This window comes from Engystomops pustulosus, chromosome 1 (genome assembly GCF_040894005.1).
Source record: "Engystomops pustulosus chromosome 1, aEngPut4.maternal, whole genome shotgun sequence".
Taxonomy (NCBI): Eukaryota; Metazoa; Chordata; class Amphibia; order Anura; family Leptodactylidae; genus Engystomops; species Engystomops pustulosus.
In genome coordinates, this window is record NC_092411.1 from 280,228,179 (window position 1) to 280,240,794 (window position 12,616).

The 12,616-nt window shown below is 42.6% G+C and overlaps 1 protein-coding gene across 2 annotated transcripts in view; it reads left to right on the forward strand.

The window, feature by feature from the left end:
* Positions 1 to 12,616, forward strand: part of PTPRA (protein tyrosine phosphatase receptor type A) — an 87,279-nt gene that overhangs the window by 22,235 nt on the left and 52,428 nt on the right. The window contains exon 2 of one of the 2 annotated variants that reach the window (XM_072126332.1): positions 12,116 to 12,197. The exons of the other annotated variant lie outside the window; for it this stretch is intronic. The gene's annotated coding sequence lies outside the window, so the exon portion shown is untranslated. The remainder of the gene's footprint in view (positions 1 to 12,115; positions 12,198 to 12,616) is intronic. 2 annotated transcript variants of the gene reach the window in all.

Consider the following 12,616-nt stretch of genomic DNA (forward strand, 5'->3'; position numbering starts at 1 on the left):
AGCCGCGGTGCAGATAGTGACTAACGTAACGTTTTACGCCTCCGGTTCAGTAACTTGGAACAAGTGATTATCAAAGTATAGAAGAATGTGTTCCGACATCCGACACATAATATCACCCGAGCCTATTTTTTATTATTTTTATTGGCTGTAGGCGGATGCGATTTACCTGCACTGATACATTGTAACAAATGCTCTGGAGATTCGCGTTTCCGATATTTCCATTCATTAACAGCAAGCAGATATAGTGATGTATTTTGTCAGTGTTTATGCAAATATGGAGATAAATGGAGGTTTCTGGGCTTTCGCTCAACTTGATCTAAGTCGATTCCAAAATTAATCTTGGTCTCTTTTGACTTGTCTATATGATGACCACAAACACCATCGCACCTATGGGTTTACACAATTATATATGCGGTGTTTAGCCAATCAAATGGGGAGGGGGAGTCACTTATGATGAATTTCACATACCCCCTACTACCAAAAAAGTACAATTAGGTATTTAAACCCACAGTTTTAGTCAGGATTTGTTGACTGTAATATGGTGATAAACATGGCTGCTTTTTGACAGAAAAAACTTTATTAGTATCGAGTTTGACCTGACAGGGAAGGGCCTATATGCATTATGCTGTAAACCCACAATTTTTAGTCAGGATTTGTGACTGTAATATGGTGATAAACATGGCTGCTTTTTGACAGAAAAAACTTTATTTTGACCTGACAGGGAAAGGCCTCTACGTCCATCATCATGTAAACTCACGATTTTGCACCATAAAATGGTGACAATTGTAGCTACGTTGACAGAAAAAAACTTTATTAGTAGCGAGTAGGGAAGGGCCTATATGTCCATTATCCTGTAAACCCACAATTTGGGGGTCAGGATTTGTGACCGTACTATGGTAACACATATGGCTAAGTTTTGACTGAAAAATCTTTATTAGTAGTGACTTTGATCTGACAGGGAAGGAGCTATACGTCCGTTATTTGGGGTCGGGATTTGTGACTGTAATGCGGTGACAAATATGGCTGCTTTTTGACAGAACTTTATTAGTAGTGAGTTTGACCTGACAAGGAAGGGACTATATGTCCATTATCCTGTAATGGAGCCGCACAAGGGGAATTGGGAACGTAATTCAGACCTGGCTGCATTAGTGAATCATGTCCCCGCGGACACTGCTCATCTGTCCAGTCATTGTAGGATGTTATTCACTTCCGAATATCTGACTTCCCCCTCCTCCTCCTCCGGAATGAGGAATACCCAGCGCTCTTACATAGATGAGGCAGAGGCTGATTCACAGTCCGGCCTGGGATATGGGTGGCCATTATGAGGCCTACACCACCCCCCACCTCCCGTCACTGAAGTCATTAGAGGCCATTGACCCTAATTGAGGCCTCCGCTGAGATGACCTGAAAATATTCCAGATGAAAAATGTGTATGAATGTGGCGGACGTTCAGGGGGAACAGAAGAGGGATTGATGGAGAGGCGCTGGCAACATCCTGACTGCTAAAAATATAGATTTTATTAGACGGAAACTACAGGGAAATGGAAACTAAAGTAGTTGAAACTGACACAAAAAAAAGATTGAAGTAAGTTTTAAGAAATGGACTATTAGAGCGGGGCCACCTAGTGGGCTGATTATGGTGAAGTGAGATCAGAAATGTAATGAGAAACAATTTCTCAGGACAGTATTAGGCCCCATGCACACGACCGTCATAGATGGCAATGGCCGCACGGATTGAGAAGCTGCTGCACACGGGGAGAGGATAAGACATGTCCAATCTTTCCCCGTGTTACAGCGCTGTGTGCCCGTATCTCTATGGGGAGTGGAGGGGTCACCCCTCCTCCTCTCCATGGCGCCAGACGTGTGCCCACTTGGCTGGGTGGCCATACGTCCGTGCACATGAAGCCTTAAGGCAAGACGCAGGAGAAAAATTCACACATTTCGTTAAAATTTACTACAAAATTAGCATGGCACAAAAATCCACAACCAAAATACCTGAAATAATTGGTCTACTGCAAAATGTTACAACAATTTTTCAATGTATATGCTCTGGCCTACGAGCACCTCTTAAAGTGCATTTCTATATTCACAATGGGTTTATATTCCAGGATTGTAGCTTCTCCAAGTGAGAACTGGGGGGTTGTCCTCACACTGCTGTGCTCTCTGCAGCCAGTACTGTTCCTGTAGAGATGTGTAACCCTACCTTTTGTGTACGTTAGTAGAAGCAGGACTGTGAAGTATGGATTTACATTCTAGGGCCCCTTTCACACGGCATGTGCTACGCCTGGGCTAAGCTCTATCTTTTTCCCCGTCTACGATATGGATGGGCGCACAGCCCATTGAAATGAATGAGGCTTTATGCTACCCATAATGAAATGCTATGGTACGGGTAGTATATAGCCGATAAAATCAGGTTATGTGAAAGGGAGCTTTGGTTTTGTAGCTTTCCCAAGTACACTGTGGACTTGTCCTCACACTGCTGGGCTTTTGGTACATTGTATCTAGTGCCTCTAGAGCTCCCACTCTCTGCTCTAAGTAAAAGCTGTTGCTGGCACAGGAGGTGGGGACCTTGCAGTAGTTCAATGCAGGGTGCGAAGAGCACAGCAGTGTGAGTACATGCCCATGGATTTTTTTGATCCCTTAAAGGGGTTTCCGCTATGACAACTCGGCTGCATAGAGAGGAATGGTGCTGAGCTGCAATACCGACACAAACCAAGCAGCCATGTTTTACAACCTCCCAGACGACCCCTTCAATTCTCCTTCTCCCTTATGGCTATGGTACATCCCATAACAGAGATAGTTCTGCTGTTATTCATCCTCTGACTAACCTTACCCTTATCCCCCGCTGTGCCCTCCTGGCATGGTGCCCGTGTGGGATTAGTCAGTGGTGGTGGTACGCGGGCTGCGCTGCCCCGGCCCTGACCTCCGGTGTGCGGGAGCTGCCCTATTCCTCTATCTGATATTACACCACAGCATGTAAAGCTTCTAAATTTGTAGACCCCCTGATTATAAAAAATTATGGTTAATTTTTGAGAAAAATTGCTGCTACCTGGCGATAGATCTCTTAGTAACAATCTCTCATGGCTGTGAGAAGTTCTAGAACCTCCCCACTGAATGCAGAGAGTCAAGAGCACAGCAGTGTGAGGAGTGCTACGATCCACTATAAGATGTGAGAACATCCCCTTCGGTCTCCAGTGTCTGGATTTATCGGGATCTGAAGCTTGTACCTTGGTTCAGTATGAGCGCCACCGGGGGGGTCACATGTACAAAAACAGTAGGGGGGGGGGGTCAAGTAGGAGGTGGGTGAATATTGATTACATTTTATTTTAATGTTTTTTACAGTCGTTTCAGAAAATCCCTTTAAACAACAAAATAGTCTCGGCTGCGTGAGTGGTGCAGGGTTGAGCCCCTCCTGGTGGTCCCGCCGTGTACAGGTGGTCTGTAGGAGTGCAGCAGCTGGGAGATGTGATGCAGGCGCTGCGGCGGCGGCTGCCAATATCCCTGGAACATGTAACGTTCTCTGTTCCTCGCTGCTTTCATCGCTTCCTGTTAACGCTTCACTATCAGGATGTGTTTATAGGGGAGGGGAGCGCAGGGTGTGATGAGACCTTGGTGATATCTTGTATCGTGTGAAATCCGCTCCTATTGAATTTAGGAAATGTTACAGTCATGAAAGTAGCAAATGTTACAGTCCTCCATCAGCCTTCCCATAACCCTGCACCCATCCCTCCCTTATCCTCTGTAAACATTGGATTTTGTGTTACTGTTTTAAGTTTCATTTACTTGTTAATTGTTCAAATATGCACTTCTGATCCCCCTTAAATCCGGATTAAAGGAATTTTAATTCGCACATATTTTTTTTTGTAATATCCCTTTAAATGTCTGTATGTTACTTGTAATATTACTGGGGCTGTGAATGGTGTTGGTTTTTTTTTGGTATGAACTTGCTCAAAATTTTATTTTTCTCCCGTTGCTGATCCGTTCTCCTCGGAGCCTTTGTTTAGTCTGTGTGCAAATCCCAGAAAAGGAAAAGAAGCTTCAAAGAATCCAATGTATCTCCAGATGGATCAGGAGGTGCTCACACTGGTAATGGGGCGAACTCTCAGCTCTTGTCGTTTCCTGCTGATTCAGGCAAAAGAAAATCTCGTTCTCAACCCATTTAATAGACTTATGAAGATTTGTACGGGTATTTTGATTTTTCCCTTGGAAGCGCTGGTGCACGTCTTATTACTGTTCCAAACAACAAAAATATCCTGTTCCGAAATTATTAGCTATGCACCTGTATATATTGTTCAGAAGTATGGTATATTGGTAATAAAGTAACTTCTGAAATACTTCCCCCTATGTACAAGAATATAACTACTATAATACTGCCCCCTATGTACAAGAATATAACTACTATAATACTGCCCCCTATGTACAAGAATATAACTACTATAATACTGCCCCCTATGTACAAGAATATAACTACTATAATACTGCCCCCTATGTACAAGAATATAACTACTATAATACTGCCCCCTATGTACAAGAATATAACTCCTTTAATACTGCCCCCTATGTACAGGAATATAACTACTATAATACTGCCCCCTATGTACAAGAATATAACTACTATAATACTGCCCCTATGTACAAGAATATAACTACTATAATACTGCCCCCTATGTACAAGAATATAACTACTATAATACTGCCCCCTATGTACAAGAATATAACTACTATAATACTGCCCCCTATGTACAAGAATATAACTACTATAATACTGCCCCCTATGTACAAGAATATAACTACTATAATACTGCCCCCTATGTACAAGAATATAACTACTATAATACTGCCCCCTATGTACAAGAATATAACTCCTTTAATACTGCCCCCTATGTACAAGAATATAACTACTATAATACTGCCCCCTATGTACAAGAATATAACTACTATAATACTGCCCCCTATGTACAAGAATATAACTACTATAATACTGCCCCTATGTACAAGAATATAACTACTATAATACTGCCCCCTATGTACAAGAATATAACTACTATAATACTGCCCCTATGTACAAGAATATAACTACTATAATACTGCCCCCTATGTACAAGAATATACCTACTATAATACTACCCCCTATGTACAAGAATATAACTACTAGAATACTGCCCCCTATGTACAGGAATATAACTACTATAATACTGCCCCCTATGTACAAGAATATAACTACTATAATACTGCCCCCTATGTACAAGAATATAACTACTATAATACTGCCCCTATGTACAAGAATATAACTACTATAATACTGGCCCCCTATGTACAAGAATATAACTACTATTATACTGCCCCCTATGTACAGGAATATAACTACTATAATACTGCCCCCTATGTACAAGAATATAACTACTAGAATACTGCCCCCTATGTACAAGAATATAACTACTAGAATACTGCCCCCTATGTACAAGAATATAACTACTAGAATACTGCCCCCTATGTACAAGAATATAACTACTAGAATACTGCCCCCTATGTACAAGAATATAACTACTATAATACTGCCCCTATGTACAAGAATATAACTACTATAATACTGGCCCCCTATGTACAAGAATATAACTACTATTATACTGCCCCCTATGTACAGGAATATAACTACTATAATACTGCCCCCTATGTACAAGAATATAACTACTAGAATACTGCCCCCTATGTACAAGAATATAACTACTAGAATACTGCCCCCTATGTACAAGAATATAACTACTAGAATACTGCCCCCTATGTACAAGAATATAACTACTAGAATACTGCCCCCTATGTACAAGAATATAACTACTATAATACTGCCCCCTATGTACAAGAATATAACTACTATAATACTGCCCCCTATGTACAAGAATATAACTACTATAATACTGCCCCCTATGTACAGGAATATAACTACTATAATACTGCCCCCTATGTACAGGAATATAACTACTATAATACTGCCCCCTATGTACAGGAATATAACTACTATAATACTGCCCCCTATGTACAAGAATATAACTACTATAATACTGCCCCCTATGTACAAGAATATAACTACTATAATACTGCCCCCTATGTACAAGAATATAACTACTATAATACTGCCCCTATGTACAAGAATATAATTACTATAATACTGCCCCCTATGTACAGGAATATAACTACTATAATACTGCCCCCTATGTACAGGAATATAACTACTATAATACTGCCCCCTATGTACAGGAATATAACTACTATAATACTGCCCCCTATGTACAGGAATATAACTACTATAATACTGCCCCCTATGTACAGGAATATAACTACTATAATACTGCCCCCTATGTACAGGAATATAACTACTATAATACTGCCCCCTATGTACAGGAATATAACTACTATAATACTGCCCCCTATGTACAAGAATATAACTACTATAATACTGCCCCCTATGTACAAGAATATAACTACTATAATACTGCCCCCTATGTACAAGAATATAACTACTATAATACTGCCCCTATGTACAAGAATATAATTACTATAATACTGCCCCCTATGTACAGGAATATAACTACTATAATACTGCCCCCTATGTACAGGAATATAACTACTATAATACTGCCCCCTATGTACAGGAATATAACTACTATAATACTGCCTCCTATGTACAAGAATATAACTACTATAATACTGCCCCCTATGTACAAGAATATAACTACTATAATACTATCCCCTATGTACAAGAATATAACTACTATAATACTATCCCCTATGTACAAGAATATAACTACTATAATACTGCTCCCTATGTACAAGAATATAACTACTATAATACTGCCCCCTATGTACAGGAATATAACTACTATAATACTGCTCCCTATGTACAAGAATATAACTACTATAATACTGCCCCCTATGTACAAGAATATAACTACTATAATACTGCCTCCTATGTACAGGAATATAACTACTATAATACTGCCCCCTATGTACAGGAATATAACTACTATAATACTGCTCCCTATGTACATGTATATAACTACTATAATACTGCCCCCTATGTACAAGACTATAACTACTATAATACTGTCCCCTATGTACAGGAATATAACTACTATAATACTGCCCCCTATGTACAAGAATATAACTACTATAATACTGCTCCTATGTACAGGAATATAACTACTATAATACTGCCCCCTATGTACAAGACTATAACTACTATAATACTGCCCCCTATGTACAGGAATATAACTACTATAATACTGCCCCCTATGTACAGGAATATAACTACTATAATACTGCTCCCTATGTACAGGAATATAACTACTATAATACTGCCCCCTATGTACAGGAATATAACTACTATAATACTGCCCCCTATGTACAGGATATATACACGCTCTTGCTAAGAGTTCCCCCAGCGTTGTCCTTGTTTTCGGTGTCTGTTGATACAGTTATGATTTCCACACCCACGCTCTTCTCCTTCCTCTATATAAGTCCTTGGCTCTGCGTATAGACAATAAGGAGATTGTTCGGCCGGATCGGCAAGATAAGTATCAATGATGGGAAAGTGCACGACTACTCTGTGCATTGCGGCTCGCGCTCTGGGAACATCTCCCTGGATCTTGGGCTGTTCCCCACCCCCCCCACAATCTTATCTTTGTCTATAGAAAAAGAGGAAATATTTTTCCATCCGCTTTATAATGCCCGACACCTGTAATGTCTGCACTGTATGGAGTGTCAGCTCATTGGGCCACTCTTTCTTAGCGATGTGTTTCTTAGTATTTGAAGCACTACCCCCCCCCCCCCCCCCAAATTAAATAAATTTTCTGTACAATAAAATTATTGTAATGTCCCCATCCTATAGATACCGGTATGTGTCACGTTCAGAGAGGAATTCTGGGAGTAACGGAAGTAGAAATCCGCAAGGCGGAGCTCTTTTTTACCGATCGACGATTATCTGCGCCAGAAAAAGATACGGGGTCTTCTGGGTAAAATGTGAGCTCCAGTAATTTTCAGTATTTTAGGAATAAGGATGAAACTGACGATTTGGGAGCTCGGGGAACGCTGTCAATTACACACATGGGTGACTGCGCTGCAGCTTAGTGTAATCTGTTGTATTCAGATAATTTTTGTATCCCCCTCTTTAAGATTACCACAGCAGATTACCTGCTTGTCTTTGTGTGGAAGCACATGAAAATATATATTATATTATATTTACCATATATACTCAAGTATAAGCCTAGTTTTTCAGCACAAAAAAAATGTGCTGAAAACCCAAACTCTGCTTATACTCGAGTTAAAAAAATTATTAAAACTCACCTTTCCCGCGTCCCCTGATGCTGGCTATATACTGGGGAGGGCAGGTGCTGGCTACATACTATGAGGCAGGGTCAAGCAGGCTATATACTGGGTAGGCTGCGACCAATGAACTTCCCACCTTCGGCTTATACTCGAGTCAATAGGTTATCCCAGGTTTTTGTGGTAAAATTAGGGGCCTCGGCTTATACTCGAGTATATACGGTGTATATATATTATATTTATACATGTTTATTTTATATTTTATTTAGATTTATCTAAATATAATCTAAAATATATTATATATAATATTTGTGAAATGTTATGTTTTTTTTCTGTAGCTTATTTTTATGACTATTTTTGTTTGTTTGTATTTCTTTTGTCAGTTAATCTCTCTCCTGTACCGCAGCTCCAGTGCAGAGCTATGTGTCTTCATGGGAGGAGCAGACTACAAACAAACCCTGATACTTCACCTGCACTTGACCTCTTCTCACCTTCCCAAATGTATTCTGTGTTTGGGAAGGTCAGGGGGTCAAGTTCTATTTTTATGTATTTCAGTTAAACAGACAGAGCACTGGGGCTTCCTGGTGGTTATAAGCCACAGCCGCACGTGTCCTGGCAGTGTACATGCACTCACACCGCAGGGCTATTGCTATGTATGTACATGGGCGCAGACACCTCTAATACACATAATACAAGATGTACTCGTCACTAGCAACATTTCTTACAATACAGGCAGTCCCCGGGTTACGTACAAGATAGGTTCTCTAGGTTTATTCTTAAGTTGAATTTGTATGTAAGTCAGAACTCTCTATTTTATAATTGTAACCACAGCCAAAATTTTGGAATGTTGGGTTGTCATAAGAACCAGGATTATCAATAAAGCTTCATTACAGACACCTGTGATAACTGTTATAGCTGATTATTGTAGCCTAAGGCTAAATTGCCAACATCCAGGGGTTGTCTGTAAGTCTGGTGTTCTTAAGTAGGGGATCGCCTGTACCTGCATTTAATTTTGACCCTAATCTTAACCTTTTGAAGGAGCTTTATCCAGTACTAAAATCCATGGGGAGAGGATGTTTTCTGTGGGGCCACTGTACATCAAATTATTTTATTTTGCAATGTTTTTTTTTCCTTTATCACTCACGATTGTTCCATTACTGCTCCATTCCCCCACTTGTTGTACTTCCTGTAGTCTCTAGGTCCCTCAACAAATCACTAGCCAGAGCGTCGACCCACCCTGGTCTGTGATTGGCTGAGAGTGCATTTCCTGTGTGTGGAGAGAGGAGCAGCAGCACTGGAACAGAGCGGAGAAAGAATTGGGAGACCTGTGTAAAATGGTTTCAGTGGAATTTGGGATGATTCCATGTCATCAGATGTGACGGCTGCCGTCATCTGTGTTGTACGTGCTTGTAGTGGAGCAGTTATGGGCCGCCGCATGCACGGATACTCGGTCAGGCCATTGTATGGATATCTGTGATCTCTTATGATATATCTGGCTCCCAGAATAGCAGAGGCCGGATGCGGAGCGCTCCCAGCTGTGGTCAGATCGGTTCTCTGTCGGGACATTATTGCATTATGAATGGCTGTTTCCTGCTGAGGATCATTGTGTTTGATGCTGTCCAGTCCTTGCGGCTGCGGCCCATCCATCTGTGTCCTCGGACGTGTCACCACCCGGCAGGCTGCAGATAGCGGTACATGACCACTGTGTGACGGTATTGGGGTGGGAGTTCAACTTATTCACCAGGGGGTTATGACATCACTATGATATGATGGGTTGAGATCCAGGGCCAAGTTCGTAGGACGGTGACTTCGGCCGGGGGTGGAGGGGTTAGGGGTTAGATTGGGGCCCAGCAACTTCGGCCCGGGGTGGTTGTGGTTGGGGATTGAGATTGGGGCAATGACACGTGCAGTCTCCTCAGAGTTGTAATGGGAACTATTACCCAGCTTTCCAAGGCACTGATACGTCTTAGTGATTGCCCCATCTCGCCCCTGGCACGTACCCGCTCTGCCAATCTGGTTAATTTGATCTTTCGAGACCCTTTGTATTAAATTGAATTCTACGAAGGAGATGACTAATTACCAAGACGTATAATCTATACCTCCTTGTCTTGTCGCGTGGACCCGTTCCAGCAGCGCCAGCCCTGCCAGGGATCTGGACCAGCTCCGTACAAAAGGTGCTTTATTTATTGGGAAATTAGGCAACAATTTGGAGGCTAACGCTTTCCATTAACTCTTTCGTTACTCCGGCTGTGAGTCAACACACCCTGAGATAGTGGAGCACAGCAGTGTGAGGACACATCTCAAATATATTAGGCACTGCTACAGTCCAGGAATTTTAGATGCTTTAAATTACTGTTTCAGTACTGTTACTGTAAATTTCTGTTATCAGCCATTAGACTTGTCCCTTTGCCCCTTTATACTGCGAGGGGTATATGGCTGGAGCACGGGTAGAGGGGCACAAGCCAGGGATGCCTGGAGCACGGGTAGAGGGGCACAAGCCAGGGATGGCTGGAGCACGGGTAGAGGGGCACAAGCCAGGGATGGCTGGAGCACGGGTAGAGGGGCACAAGCCAGGGATGGCTGGAGCACGGGTAGAGGGGCACAAGCCAGGGATGGCTGGAGCACGGGTAGAGGGGCACAAGCCAGGGATGGCTGGAGCACGGGTAGAGGGGCACAAGCCAGGGATGGCTGGAGCACGGGTAGAGGGGCACAAGCCAGGGATGCCTGGAGCACGGGTAGAGGGGCACAAGCCAGGGATGGCTGGAGCACGGGTAGAGGGGCACAAGCCAGGGATGGCTGGAGCACGGGTAGAGGGGCACAAGCCGGGGATGCCTGGAGCACGGGTAGAGGGGCACAAGCCGGGGATGGCTGGAGCACGGGTAGAGGGGCACAAGCCGGGGATGGCTGGAGCACGGGTAGAGGGTTCGTGCCAGGTATGGCTGGAGTTCGGGAAGACGTCCAGGATGCGAGGGCCGGTTATAAATAGATTGCAGCAGAATTCCTGCTCGGAAATCCAGGCTTTACCTCTGACATAACACAGACCCCTGTCCCGGGTTTAATATGCCTGTGCACATTCTGGGACGCTTTCTGATGATGTCATCGCCATCCCTGCTGATCACTTACATCACAATCCCTGGGGCCAGTATTTACGATTTTGCGTGGATGACATTGGAGGAATAATTTAGTTGTCGTCTTTTTTTAGATGCAATCCCACATTTCACCACTACATATAACCTATTTCTGCATACGTCACTGCGCCCTCCTACATAGATTTAATTGAACCGTACTGCAACTTTAACATCAACTTCACATCAGTTGCTCTTTGTAGAGTAACCTAACCCCCTGTTATGGGTGCGCAAATTATTCCCTGATAAGCAGATGTCTGTATATAACCCTCTATGAGCCCTCGTAATGGCGGCGGCTGCTGCTGCTGGGGACTCTCCTAATGTGAAGGTTTCCTGGAAGCCAGGATTCCACAATGAGTCATGTGACCTTTTCGTTATTTTGTTTTTTCTTCTCTTTCAATCCGAGACAAAAAACTGCAGGTCTTGGCTTCCTATTAAAAAAGAAAATGAACGTGGACCTATCCCAAAAAACCCACGCACCATCCCCGTACGGCACGGCGTATGTTTGATAGTTAACCCTTCGAAGTACTAGCCATGTATGAATGGACTTTTTCCCATCATGCAGGGAATATGGGGTCAGATATTAAAAAAAAAAATGTAGGGGCCAACACTTGGACCCCTTTGGTGATGGTTGTGGAACATCCCGGGACTCATCCTCTTCCTTCTTGCAGGTGAGACGCTCGTGGTTCCTACAGATGCTTCTTTATGGAATCTGGCCTCGTGACGTCTGACGTCTGACCCCTTTCTCATACGGTAAGGACTTCTATCCATAGAACCTTCTTCACCTTTGACCAGAACATGAGAATTTTGGGAAGATGTAATATTTTTGAATACGTTATGCTGTTTTGCTTCGCCCCTCTGTTATTCCTCCTAGAAAATTAAGGTGAATGGCAACATCCTGTTGCCAAAAGGGTGTGTCCGTCCCTCCAAGGTCGTAGGCAACGATTGGCCAGTGTGTGACTGTGCATGGACACGCCCCTAATTTATTAAACACCCAGTTGCCATTTTATTAGATGAATAATAAAGGGATGGAACACAGTACAGTTTAAGGGCAATAGGGCAAGTTTTTTTTTTTTTGGTGCATTTTTATTAGTAAGGCTTCTTAGTTGTGTCTTAGTTCACGGCCTTAAAGGGGCTTTCCTGCTATTAATACTTAACCCAAATTCACAGGA